The sequence below is a fragment of the Somniosus microcephalus genome, chromosome 7, assembly GCF_052327205.1.
Source record: "Somniosus microcephalus isolate GS21.2 chromosome 7, FLI_Smic_1.0, whole genome shotgun sequence".
Taxonomy (NCBI): domain Eukaryota; kingdom Metazoa; phylum Chordata; class Chondrichthyes; order Squaliformes; family Somniosidae; genus Somniosus; species Somniosus microcephalus.
In genome coordinates, this window is record NC_140993.1 from 97,416,448 (window position 1) to 97,428,413 (window position 11,966).

Consider the following 11,966-nt stretch of genomic DNA (forward strand, 5'->3'; position numbering starts at 1 on the left):
TTGCAGGGAAATGGGGAAAAAGCATGGGAGTGGAACTAACTGGACTGCTTTTCGAAAGTGCAGACTTGATAGGCTGAATGGCCTCCTCCTGCGCTGTACTATACAATGGCCTAGAAATTTGATAAGGCTCGACAACGGGTGGGGGCACCGGCCAGCGCTATTTGCCTGCACTTCTTCTAAGTGGTGCAGGCAGCATGCAAAATTCGTGATGCCTGCTCATTAGCATGCTTGGAGCGCTGATCTCTGTGCTAAACGCGCTGCTGATTGGCTTTGCGCTCAACGGGGGTGGGGGGCCAATATTGGGTGCAGTCTAATGGCCAATAAAGTTTGGCCTAGGCTCTCTCCACTATTAAAGGGGAGGTGCTTTGATGCAGCAGCACTTCATTTTTCAGATGAGAAGACAATGGCCCAACAGCCAAGAGAGAGAGCCAGACGATTTTGTGATGCTGCACTGGAGGCTTTGGTCCTGGGAGTCCAATGAAGGTGGGCTTTTCTTTACCCACAGGGAGGCAAGAGGCCATCAAAACTCATCATCAGTAGGATTTGGGAAGAGATTGCACAATCCGTCACGGCCACCAGTGTTGTCCCAAGGACATGAATCCAGTGCCAGAAAACGTTTAATGACCTCATCTGATCAAGGTGAGTGAAGGCTTCAGCAAATACCATATCCCACCATCTGCAGCACAAGCTTCACAGACTGCTCAATGCACCACACCCCTATCAATCACCTGCCAACAATCTCTACCTATCACCACTCATATCTCATAATCATGGCTTCACTTCACCCTCACACATTTACCACTGCTGCAAGACTCACACCCACATCTCACACCTTGTACCTACTGCCAGCTATTCAACCATGGCAGGCACGTCACCCAAACACATTGCACCACACTCACTGATATACTTCCCTTTCTCTTGCAGGCCAAGGTGGCACACAACAGCTGTGAGCAACAACAGACTGGAGGTGGCCAAGCCAGGATTGTGACCCTGACCAACCTCGAGGAATCTGTCTTGGAAATTATTGGAGGGGCAGTAACAGAGCCCATATTCAGTGGAGAAGTTGAAAGCATTGCTGATGATGATGGTATGGTCATACCTAATCCTTCTTCTCACATCCCACTTCCCCCTCATCCCACAATATCTTCTCACTTACAAGTTGCTGATGGTGTGTGCATGGACATCTTGCTTTCACCCCCTCTCTTCATCACAACCCGACACTTGTGCCTTTCTGCTTTTGGATACCCAAGAAGTGCCACCAGCACAGCCCGTTGCTCATCATGTTCAGCAAACTGACGGAGGAGCTGAAGAAGAAGAAGAGACATAGGCGCTGCAATTGACAATCGCAGACACCAGCTCAGAAAATGGCATTGCAGGAACTTTAGAGAGTAGTATAGAGGCGAGATCTATTTGTGGTGAGTCACTGGGCATGGGTGGGCTGCAGCCAGGCCAGGGGGAAAGGACAGCTCAGATGTCAGCTCCCCGGAGGACAAAATCATGTATGGATTCTACTGCACAGGACTCAGATGATGAACTCGATGGGCGGCATTCAGGAGAAGGGTGATGGGCATGCACACGGAAATGCTAGGTGCAATGGCAAGCCTGCCAGAGAGCCTCTTGTCAGTGTCAAGGAGCATGGAAGAGTCGGCTGCAACATTGCACGGGCTTTGTGCAGAGCTTGGAGCCCATGATTTCCAGGATGGAGATGATGGACAACTCCATGAGAGACCTGTGGACCCATGGATGATGCTGGGTGTGATGGGCAATCTTGCAGCTTCCATTGCAGCACAGGCGAAAGCAACCATGTAAAGGAATAGCCATATTTCAGAAAAATACACCATCCTATGAACAGAATTCTGACTTTATTAAAACATGATAAACTGAGTTTAAAAATCTAAAAAGCCTCAATGACACAAGCTGTGAATACAGGCTTCTGAGATAAGATGAAGTGTTAACACAAAAGTTGTAAACACCACACAAGCTTTTGAAATGGGAATTGATTGTTAATACTGAGACAATGGCCCTATTGAAGCAAAGGGTTGCAGCTTCCAAGAAGTCTGCAGTTTGGAGAAACACAATAACTATACCCAGTTTAAAGTGTTATAAACTAAAATTTGGACAGAAACACAGAACATTAAAAAATCATGTAACATCAAATGAAACAACGAGTCCTGAAGTCTGTAATACAACCAATTGAAATAGCTAAGAAATGCATAGAACACCCTAATTGAAGTGTTTTTGATTTACATATTGTAAAAGGTACAAACAGGAGACTTTGTAAATATGATATCAATAGATGACACCAAGCAATCACATGGTTTTTGTATTGAAAATGGAACAGTTAGGAGACACAACATCTGCTTATAACCAGTTAAGGTGATATTAAAAATTGAATTGAAGTCCTTCGTAAGAATGGCATCAAAGAGATAATTCTGTTATAACCATTTATTATGATAAGTTTTTGAACACCTATACAGCAGACAGGATTCTGAAAGTTAACAGCTGAACTGACAATAAGATTAGAAAGATCTCAACAGAAAGAATGACTGGAGATGATTAGCTTCCATCAGCAGAAAACTTCAAAGGATATACCACTGCAAAAAGGATATAAAATATGGAACTTTCAGATAGGAAGTCAGAAGTCACTGGAAGGGGCAAGCGATTTCCAACTTCAGAGGCAGGCTCTGTAAGTTTTTTACTCTTTGAGTCTCGGAGATCAAAAAGGTGCTTTTATTTGTTTTTGGTGGATATCCTGGATTAGAAATAATAAGAAATGTAAAAATGTAATGAAATTAAGATTTGAGAATAAGGATCTCTGAGAAGAATTGTAAGCTATTTGGATTTTGAACTGTTAAAGTTGCGATTGACTCACCAGCTGTTAACTGCATGTCGGTTCTTTAATAAATCTATATATTTTTAGAATTGTCTCAAAGAGTACTTCTGTATCAAACACGTGAACTCAATCACTGTACACTCCTTGGTGAGGAGTTACAGAATTCTGGGGGAGTATTCCGGGCCCTCATAATATCCGGAAGGTTACGTTCTAGTTAAACTTATTAAAAGTGCTATCTGGAGGATGGTAACATCTTCAAGTCGTTCCTTTCCTTTAGGGAGAGATAGCCTGGACCTTTAGACCCAATTAAGCATCGTATAGAATTCGGCTATCCCTAACTTTAGTTGAAGGTGAATGTCTGGGGAATGCGCCTGATCTGGGGTAGCCCAAAAAGGGCTAGGACTAGTAATTATCCCTTCAACCGAACATCTCACTGCTGCAGTGGAAGCTCAGACTGCTGCCATCGTGACTGGGTTTATGAGTCTCAAAAGGGGCTTGCAGGGTTTTGTAGCTGGCCAGTCCTCCAACAGATTATTAGGAATGCTGAGGCACCGCCCTGGGGAGTGGCAGTGGGTCTGTAGAGCAAGAACCTGCTGTCCTCTCTCAGGATGACAGCATTCCTACTCCCACCACTGTCACTCTGCCGTTGCTCTTGCTGCTGCCTATCAGCCAACCAGCCCAGACTGCCGCTGCCCATGCCGAGGTGGTGCAATCTACAGCCGGGTCTTCTAGGTCCATAGCTAGGTCATAGGTCCTACAAGGCCACCTGTATGAATTTTGTTTGGAATGTGTGTTTTGTGGTGGCTCTCATTTCATCTTTGCGCCCAGGAGGACGTTGTGATGTTCCGTGACAGAGGGATGGTATGATGCATAAGTGTGAGCAATGGGGACCTGAGCACTGCGATGGTCTGCTTGATGATGTTCCTGGTGGCAGCATGGCTGTCATTATATGACTGCTGGCCACAAGTGGTGACATTGCGAAGGGTAGTCATCAGCCTGGTGTAGAGCGGATAGCCCTTGTCTCCGAGCAGCCACCGTCGGGTTTGACATGGTGGCTGGAAGATTGTTGGAACACTGGACTGGCACAGAATGAAAGGATCAAGACTGCTGCCAGGATACCGGGCATTCACCATCATGATGCACTGGGCGTGGTTGCATAACAACTGTACATTAAATGAGTGGTAGCCTTTGCGGTTATGGAACATCTCAGCATGGTTAAACGGTGCCTGCAGAGCCACGTGTGTGCAGTCAATGGCGCCCTGCACTATGGGAAGCCTGCTATCCTGGCAAAACCACATGCGTGCTTGTTCTTCTCTATGTTCAGAGGGATGACATTGAAGTCCCTTCTCCTGGAGTAGAGAGCCTCCGTGAACTCCCGGATGCAGCGATGGACGGTGAACTGGGAGATGTTAGCTATGTTGTCTGTTCTGGACTTATTACATGCAGATAGCACCCTCTAGTGGTAGTTATTGTATAGCAGTGTTAGTGTGTAGCAGTATGTTATTTGACCTTCCTGTTTGACCCGGAAGTAGTATTCCAGGAAGAACCTGCTGAGTTATGAAGAAGCTCACATGAGGGATTCTCAATCCTGTTGCATCCCTTCTCATACGCTAGGCAAGATGCAATGTCTGTGAGTATCCTTGTTTAGTAACATGATAACAACCTTGTCAGTGTAGTACTTTGACAATACTTTGTCTATAAGAAGTTATTAGCTGTTAGTTACCGAGGTTTAGCTTCAGTGCTATTTAGTTATACAATTAGTCTATTCTGTTGTCATAAACATGTTTATATCTTATGTAACATCTAATGTATAGTACTCAGTTCTATGTACAAAACATATTTTGTCTTTGTTTACAGTTTCACAAATTTGTTCAAGTAAAGCTTCAAAACAGCAACCTGCTTCTCGGAGGAATTATTTGCATGAGTGTTTAGCTGGCTGGTTAACTAGATAGGAACACGTCTAGCGAGACCAGTACATTGTCTGCTCCAGACTGGAAAGATCCAGCAGTGAAAAAATTGAGGGCCACGGTAACCTTGAGGACCACTGGGAGAGCCATCATTGCCCTGCTCTCAGGCTGCAGGTCTGGTTGCAGGAAGTGGCAAAGTTCTGTGACCACCTCCTTGGTGAAGCGGAACCTCCTAATAGACTGCTTCTGGCTTAGGTGGAGGTAAGAGAAGTGCTCTCGGAAGAGTCTAGGTGGGTAAGGCCTCTGGCTGAGAGCCCACCTGGCCCTTGTCCTCCTCCCTCTGCGAGCATCTTGCCATCTTCTTCACTGCCTCCACTCCATCTCCCTATGATACTCGAGCATGAAGGAGACTGCAAGTAGAGCCCCCATGATTGTGAGTAGAAGCCTTTAAATGAGAAGCAAAGCATTCTGCACTTGCAGCAAAAGTCCCTGTGACCTCAGCAACTTTAAACAAGTTTAGAAAACTCCAAGAGCTGCAGAAACTTAGACAGAGCCAATAGAACTGAAAAGGTATGTCAGCTGCAAGTTGTTGATGATGATCCCTTTAAATAGTGCTGCTGGGGGCTCCTTCCTGCTGCTGAACGCTTGCTCAGCTGGTCATGATTAGGAGAGGGTGGTAAGTGGAGCGGCGACATCCAAAATGGCAGATCATGTGCCAGATCAGCATTGCACAGTGATTGATGTCACGATCTGCCTCATTTCCATTTCTGCAGCGAGCGCAGGAAACAGCAGCGCTACTGACCTGCCCAAAATGGTGGCCTCCACGGGACCTGGTGGAAGTGAGTGGAAATGAGTCGGCCGTGATTTTTTCTTCAAAATGGGCCTTAACGGCTGGCAATAAACCTCCGAATTTCTAGGCCTATGATTCTATGGGAGAGAAATTGGCCTCCTTTGCGCCTGTTTTTAGCGCATCTGGGGGACGATAACGGGCGCTAAGGGCTAACCAACTGGGCGCGGCGAAATTACCGACACCTGTGAACTTCCATAGCATAGCGGGTTAGCGCGGGTGCTAAAAATTACCACCTCGATCTCCTGCGCCTCTGAGATCGTGATGTCATCCAGTGCGCAGCGCCCCGTTATCGCCGCAAAATTCACTTCCGCCCCCTGCAGCATCACCAGGTGTCAACAACAGCAGCTGCAGGAGGCATTGTCACCTTGGCTGGCCGCTTGGGGAGCACTAATTAAAGGCAGTGGTGGTCAGGTAGACAAAATTAGGGCACATGGAATTGGGGGTAATATACTAGCATGGATTGAGAATTGGTTAACAGACAGAAAACAAAGAGTAGGGATATACGGGTCTTTTTCAGGATGGCAGGCTGTGACTAGTGGGGTACTGCAAGGATTGGTACTTGGGCCCCAGCTATTCACAATCTATATCAATGTTTTGGATGAGGGCACTAAATGTAACATTTCCAAATTTGCTGATGATACAAAGTTAGGTAGCAGTGTCAGTTGTGAAGAGGATGTGAAGAAGCTTCAAGGGGATCTCGACAGGCTCAGTGAGTGGGCGAGAACATGGCAGATGGAATATAATGTGGATAAATGTGAAGTTATCCACTTTGGTAGAAAAAACAGAAAGGCAGAGTATTTCCTAAATGGTGAAAGATTGGGGAATGCAGATGCTTAAAGGAACCTGGGTGTCCTTGTACATGAGTCACTGAAAGTGAATGTGCAGGTGCAGCAAACCATTAGGAAGGCAAATGGTATGCTGGCTTTCGTTACAAGAGGATTTGAGTACAGGAGTAAAGAAGTCTTATTATAGGGCCTTGGTGAGACCACACCTATGTACAATTTTGGTCTCCTTACCTAAGGAAGGATATACTTGCCGTAGAGGGAGTGCAACAAAGGTTCACGAGATTGATTCCTGGGATGGCGGGGCTGTCGTATGAGAAGAGATTGAGTAAACTAGGCCTGTATTCTCTTGTATTCAGAAGAATGCGAGGGGATCTCATTGAAGCATACAAAATTATTACAGGGCTTGATAGGGTGGATGCTGGGAGAATGTTTTCCTTGGCTGGGGAGTCTAGAACTAGGGGCCACAGCCTCAGGATAAAGGGTAGGCCATTCAGGACTGAGATGAGAAGAAATTTCTTCACACAGGGGGTGGTGAATCTTTGGAATTCTTTACCCCAGAAAGCTGTGGAGGCTCAGTCATTGGGTATATTCAAAATAGAAGTCGATAAATTTCTGACTAGTAAGGGCATCAAGGGATATGGTGACAGGGCCGGTGAATTGAGTTGAGGCAGAAGATCAGCCATGATCTCATTGAATGGCGGAGCAGGCTCGAAGGGCCGAATGGCCTACTGCTGCTCCTATTTCTTATGTTCTTAAAATTTAATAACGTCCCCAATGTGCTGTATTTTGATTTTTTTCCAGCCCGCGATTGATCAGCCCCGCACTCTCTTAGAGTGCTTGGGGCTGCTATGCACATATCGCAGGTGCCGTCGATGACCATTCCCAGCCTTAGCCTTTAAGGGACGGAAGGAGCCTGTAAAACCGGCAGCGCTGCATGGAACATTGTGCAGTGCTCTGACGCTACCGCCCCTCTCGTTCCCTTTAACGCTCTAAGGGAAGTGGTATCACTTGATTTAGCGTTCCACTTCCTCTTGGAGCGCTAAAGCTGAATTTCCCATCAGGAGAGAATCATTAGCGCCTGGCACTACTTTTCCTACTTTTCAAAAGTTAGCGCCCCAACCGGGGCGATATCCAATTTCTAATACCCTCCATTTTCAATATAACTTATGCTGAAAAATATGAATTTTGCCACTGGAAGATGTTAAGGGTAAGCATTCTAGTGATACCTTTAGTTTGAGAAATCTTAGTTGGGCAAAATTAAAGTATACAGATCATTTAAATCAATTGTGTTTTCTTCAAGAGAAATATAAAAACTGGTAAATGCTGAAACTTTGAAATCAAAACAGTTTCCCCACTAAGAGGAAGGGCGGATTACCCAAACCGCACTCAAACATAGCAGTTACACAGCCACATTGGAAGGAGTCTGGGAACAAGCTTCTTGTCTGTGTTCTGCATGGTGTGGTGTGGAGTCCAAGAGTAAGAGGAGAAAAATATATCTATTTTTTGATCTACAATATTTTGTTTGCCAACTAAATACAAACTGGACTAATCATATCATTTCAGAAAGTGGAAATGCATGGCAGGCCTATTAGCAATTGCAAAGTGAAAAGATGGATTCATGTTTCATGTGTTGACCCTTCAGTGGAAGATATTTGACGTGTTTGTTCAAGTTATCTTATTTTTAAACTCTGTTTCAGATATAAGCACAGATTGCTCAGTAAGGAATTCCATAGTTATTAGTAACTGGAAATAACTATGATATTAGTATATGAATGTTTAAAGCATTTATAAGAATATACAAGAACATAAGAAATAGGAGCTGGAGTAGGCCATTTGGCCCTTCGAGCCTGCTCCACCATTCAACAAGATCATGGCTGATCTACCTCAACTCCACCTTCCTGCACTATTCCCATATACCTTAATTCCCTTAGTTCCCAAAAATTTATCAACCCCTGTCTTGAATATACTCAACGACTGAGCATCCATAACGCTTTGGGGTAGAGAATTCCAAAGATTCACAACCCTTTGAGTGAAGACATTTCTCCTCATCTCAGTCCTAAATGGCCGACCACTTATTCTGAGACTGTAACCCTGTGTTCTAGATTCCCTAGCCAGGGGAAACCTTTTCTCAGCATTAATCCTGTCAAGCCCCTTAAGAATTTTATATGTTTCAATGAGATCACCTCTCATTCTTTTAAACTCCAGGGAATATAGGCCTGGTCTACTCAATCTCTCCTCATAGGGCAATTCCCTCATCCCAGGAACCAGTCTAGTGAACCTTCATTGTACTCCCTCTGAGGCAAATATGTATTTCCTTAGGTAAGGAGACCAGAACTGTACACAGTACTCCAGGTGTGGCCTCACCAATGCACTGTATAATTGTAGCAAGACTTCTTTACTCTTATACTCTAATCCCTTTGTAACAAAATCTAACATACCATTTGCTTTCCTAATTGCTTGCTGTACCTGCGTGTTAACATTCTGTGATTCATGTACAAGAACACCCAGGTCCCTCTGAATGCAAACATTTCCTAGTCTCTCACCATTCAAAAAATATTCTGCTTTTTTGTTTTTCCTACCAAAGTGGATAACTTCACACTTCCCCACATTGGCCATGATTTTGCCATAGGAGGCGGGTTGGAGTCGAGTTGGCTGGTCAGCAGGTTCCGGTCCCGCTGCCGGTTTCAGCCACACTGAAATAACTATTTTGACTTAACTGGGATCATTAAGCCCGCCGTGCGCGTTACCCGGCCCAATCAGTGGGTTCGGTTCAGCTGCTCGCCTCTGCTGACGTCGTCGATTCAGCTGCATTTAAGGGGCTCATGCAGCCTTGTGCTGTTTCATTCACACTCTGATGCTTCTTAGTCTTACTGATAGCGAGATGACTGCTTCAAGAGCCAAGGCTTCTCCCAGATTCGATGATGACTCCCTCCATGCTCTTGTGGAGGGAGTGAGAGGACGAAAGGTGGTTCTGTTCCCTTCCAATGGATGGAGGAAGCCTCCTCAACAAACCAAGGCAGCCTGGCTGCAAATTGCTGAGGAGGTTAGTGCCAGGTCTTTGTGCTCACGCACCTGGGTTAAGTGCAGGAAAAGGCTCAATGATCTGCTACGCTCAGCAAAAGTGAGTATAACATCACACTTACTTTCAATCTGCTCCCCATCTCTTCTCATCACCAGCACTCTGCATTGTCAACCTATTCATCCACATCCCAACTTACCTTTACATCCCTTGCACCCTTAACCATCCCTCTCTCTATGTACAGACTCATTCCACCATTCTACTATGCATGCCTCACACTCGCTATCACTTTTATGCAATGACAATAACTAATAACACACAAGGAGGGCCCTTGGTATTGGCACCTCACTCCATCTTTGTCTCCCTCTAAGCATCTATGCTATGGATTCTCTACACTGACTCCAACATTATCACTCAAACTCCACTTGTGTCCCTCATTGCAGGAAAAGAGGGCCTACAATAAGAGGGAGAGGGTGAGGGCATGAGGAGGGCCACCTGCCATGGCGCACTTAACCACCACTGAGGAGGCTGCTATCGAGATCGTCGGAGGTGCAGAGGAGCTGGAAGTGGGGGACAGAGAGATGGGCACAGTAGAGCAAGCTGGTAACAGAATAGATTTGCAACCCTCTCATTTAGATTTCATGAGTGACTGATATGTCATCTGATGTTCATACAGACTAAGTTCTGATCATCTGCACAATGGGATGTGTCTGCTACATTAATATCACATGCCTAACTCATGCCTTTACTCCCCCACCGGACCATCGAGAGCCCTCCACCCCACTGTCCAGGAGGAAGAGCCAGTAGACTCCTCAGAGGAAGCTGCAGCCTCTGAGGGTGCAGTGTCAGCAGAATTGAGCGCACCCAGCACCAGTGCAGAGACGCACACCTCGGTGGGTCCTTTGCGAGATAGATTAGTGTTGTCACCTGGTGTATCACAGCTCACAAGTGAGCATCAGCACATAGAGGAGACAGGGACAGCTCTGCTCAGCTGCATGTGGACACTGTGCCTCTGGGGCCATCCAGAAATAGAGCGGTGCTGGAACTTCAGGAACAAGTGCAGGTATCTCTGACAGGGTTTGCATCCATGAGTGTGCAGAGAATGGAGGAGTCCATCTCAAACATGAGCAATGCCATGGTGCACGCAATGGCGAATGTAGGTGCCGCCATGGAAAGGATGGCAACCTCTATGGAGGACATAAATCGCCAGACTCAAATGAACATGGTGACTCTTCTAAACAGATGGTCTGCTATGGGGGATAGATGGGCATCTATTGAGGAGAGGAACCAGAGGTACATGGACGTCCCCATTATGAGGACTGTCAGTACAGAGATGGGTCCTCATGGCCCCACTGATGTACAGCAAGGTTCTCTCCAGCTACTTGCTAGCAGTGAAGTGACCTATGAGAGGGATGGTGGTGGTCGACAACAAGGAAGTGTGGGCTCCTCTCCAAGTGCTCACACTCCCATGCCACTGTGGAGCCCTCGGTCAGAGCCCCAGTTTCCTGGACCAGCTGAAATAGCCGTCTCAGGCCCTGCACAGCCGCAGGAGGAGCAAACTGTTGCAGAGCCCTCTCATGCTCCCAAACCTAGAGGACACCCGCCAAAGGTGTCGAAGCAGGTGCAGCATAGAAGTGAGCAAGGTGCCTCTACATCTGCTGAAGCCACAGGGGAAGCACCACGTAGAAGCACATGTAAGAGAAAGTTAACACTCAAATAGTCATAAGGGTAGTCACTCGGGTGTTTTGATCGAATACAAAGTTACGTCTCTCACCATTATTTCAATTGTATTAAAGAAATGCGATGGCAATGATTCAAAGAATTGGCTGATGTGTGCTCTGAAATGGAAGTTGTACAGTGAGGGGTCAGGGCGCCTTTCATCTGTAATGATGGTAGTGAGAGTGATAGGAAACCACAGTTTATTTTACAGATGCTGTATGGTTTGTTAAGAAGGTCGGTCAGGCACTCATTTCCATGTGCCAGCCACATGTGTTTGATGCGTAAACTTACGCAACTCTGGCATGGATTAGTGTATCCCTTGCCTCACGGCCAACAGTGTGCTCACGTGTTGGTGGAAGTGGCACATCCGCCGCCGCAAGGTCTTCCTCATCTGCTGCCTCCTCCTCCTCCTCTTCTGAGGAGGCTGTGCGCTGAGCCACTTGTTCCTTAGGCAGTGATAAGCCACGCTGCTGTGCGATGTTGTGCAGGGCACAGTAGACCACAATAATTCTGGAGACCCTGGTTGGTGCGTACTGTAGGGCACCATCAGATCTGTTGAGGCATCTGTATCACATTTTGAGCAAGCCAATGGTTTGCTCTTTGATGCTTCTGCTGGAAATGTGGCTCACATTGTATTGCTCATCCTCAGCCTATAAACCCTGTGTTGGGGTATCTCCTGCAGCGAGGTGCAGCCCTGCGCTGATGCCCTCTGCCCTGTGCAGCATCAGGTGGATGAGGAGGAGGTTGGCGCTCCTGTGGTTGCTGCTGCTGTTGTGCCCGGTTCTGCTGCTGCCGCGGCTGCTCTTCCTCTGATTCTGAGGACCAGGATGAGAGTGTCAGGGTTCCGGCTACA

The 11,966-nt window shown here is 46.5% G+C and overlaps 1 pseudogene; it reads left to right on the forward strand.

The window, feature by feature from the left end:
• The first annotated feature begins 403 nt into the window (after window positions 1–403).
• Window positions 404–8,078, forward strand: LOC147114813 (uncharacterized; annotated as a pseudogene).
• Window positions 8,079–11,966: the final 3,888 nt, after the last annotated feature.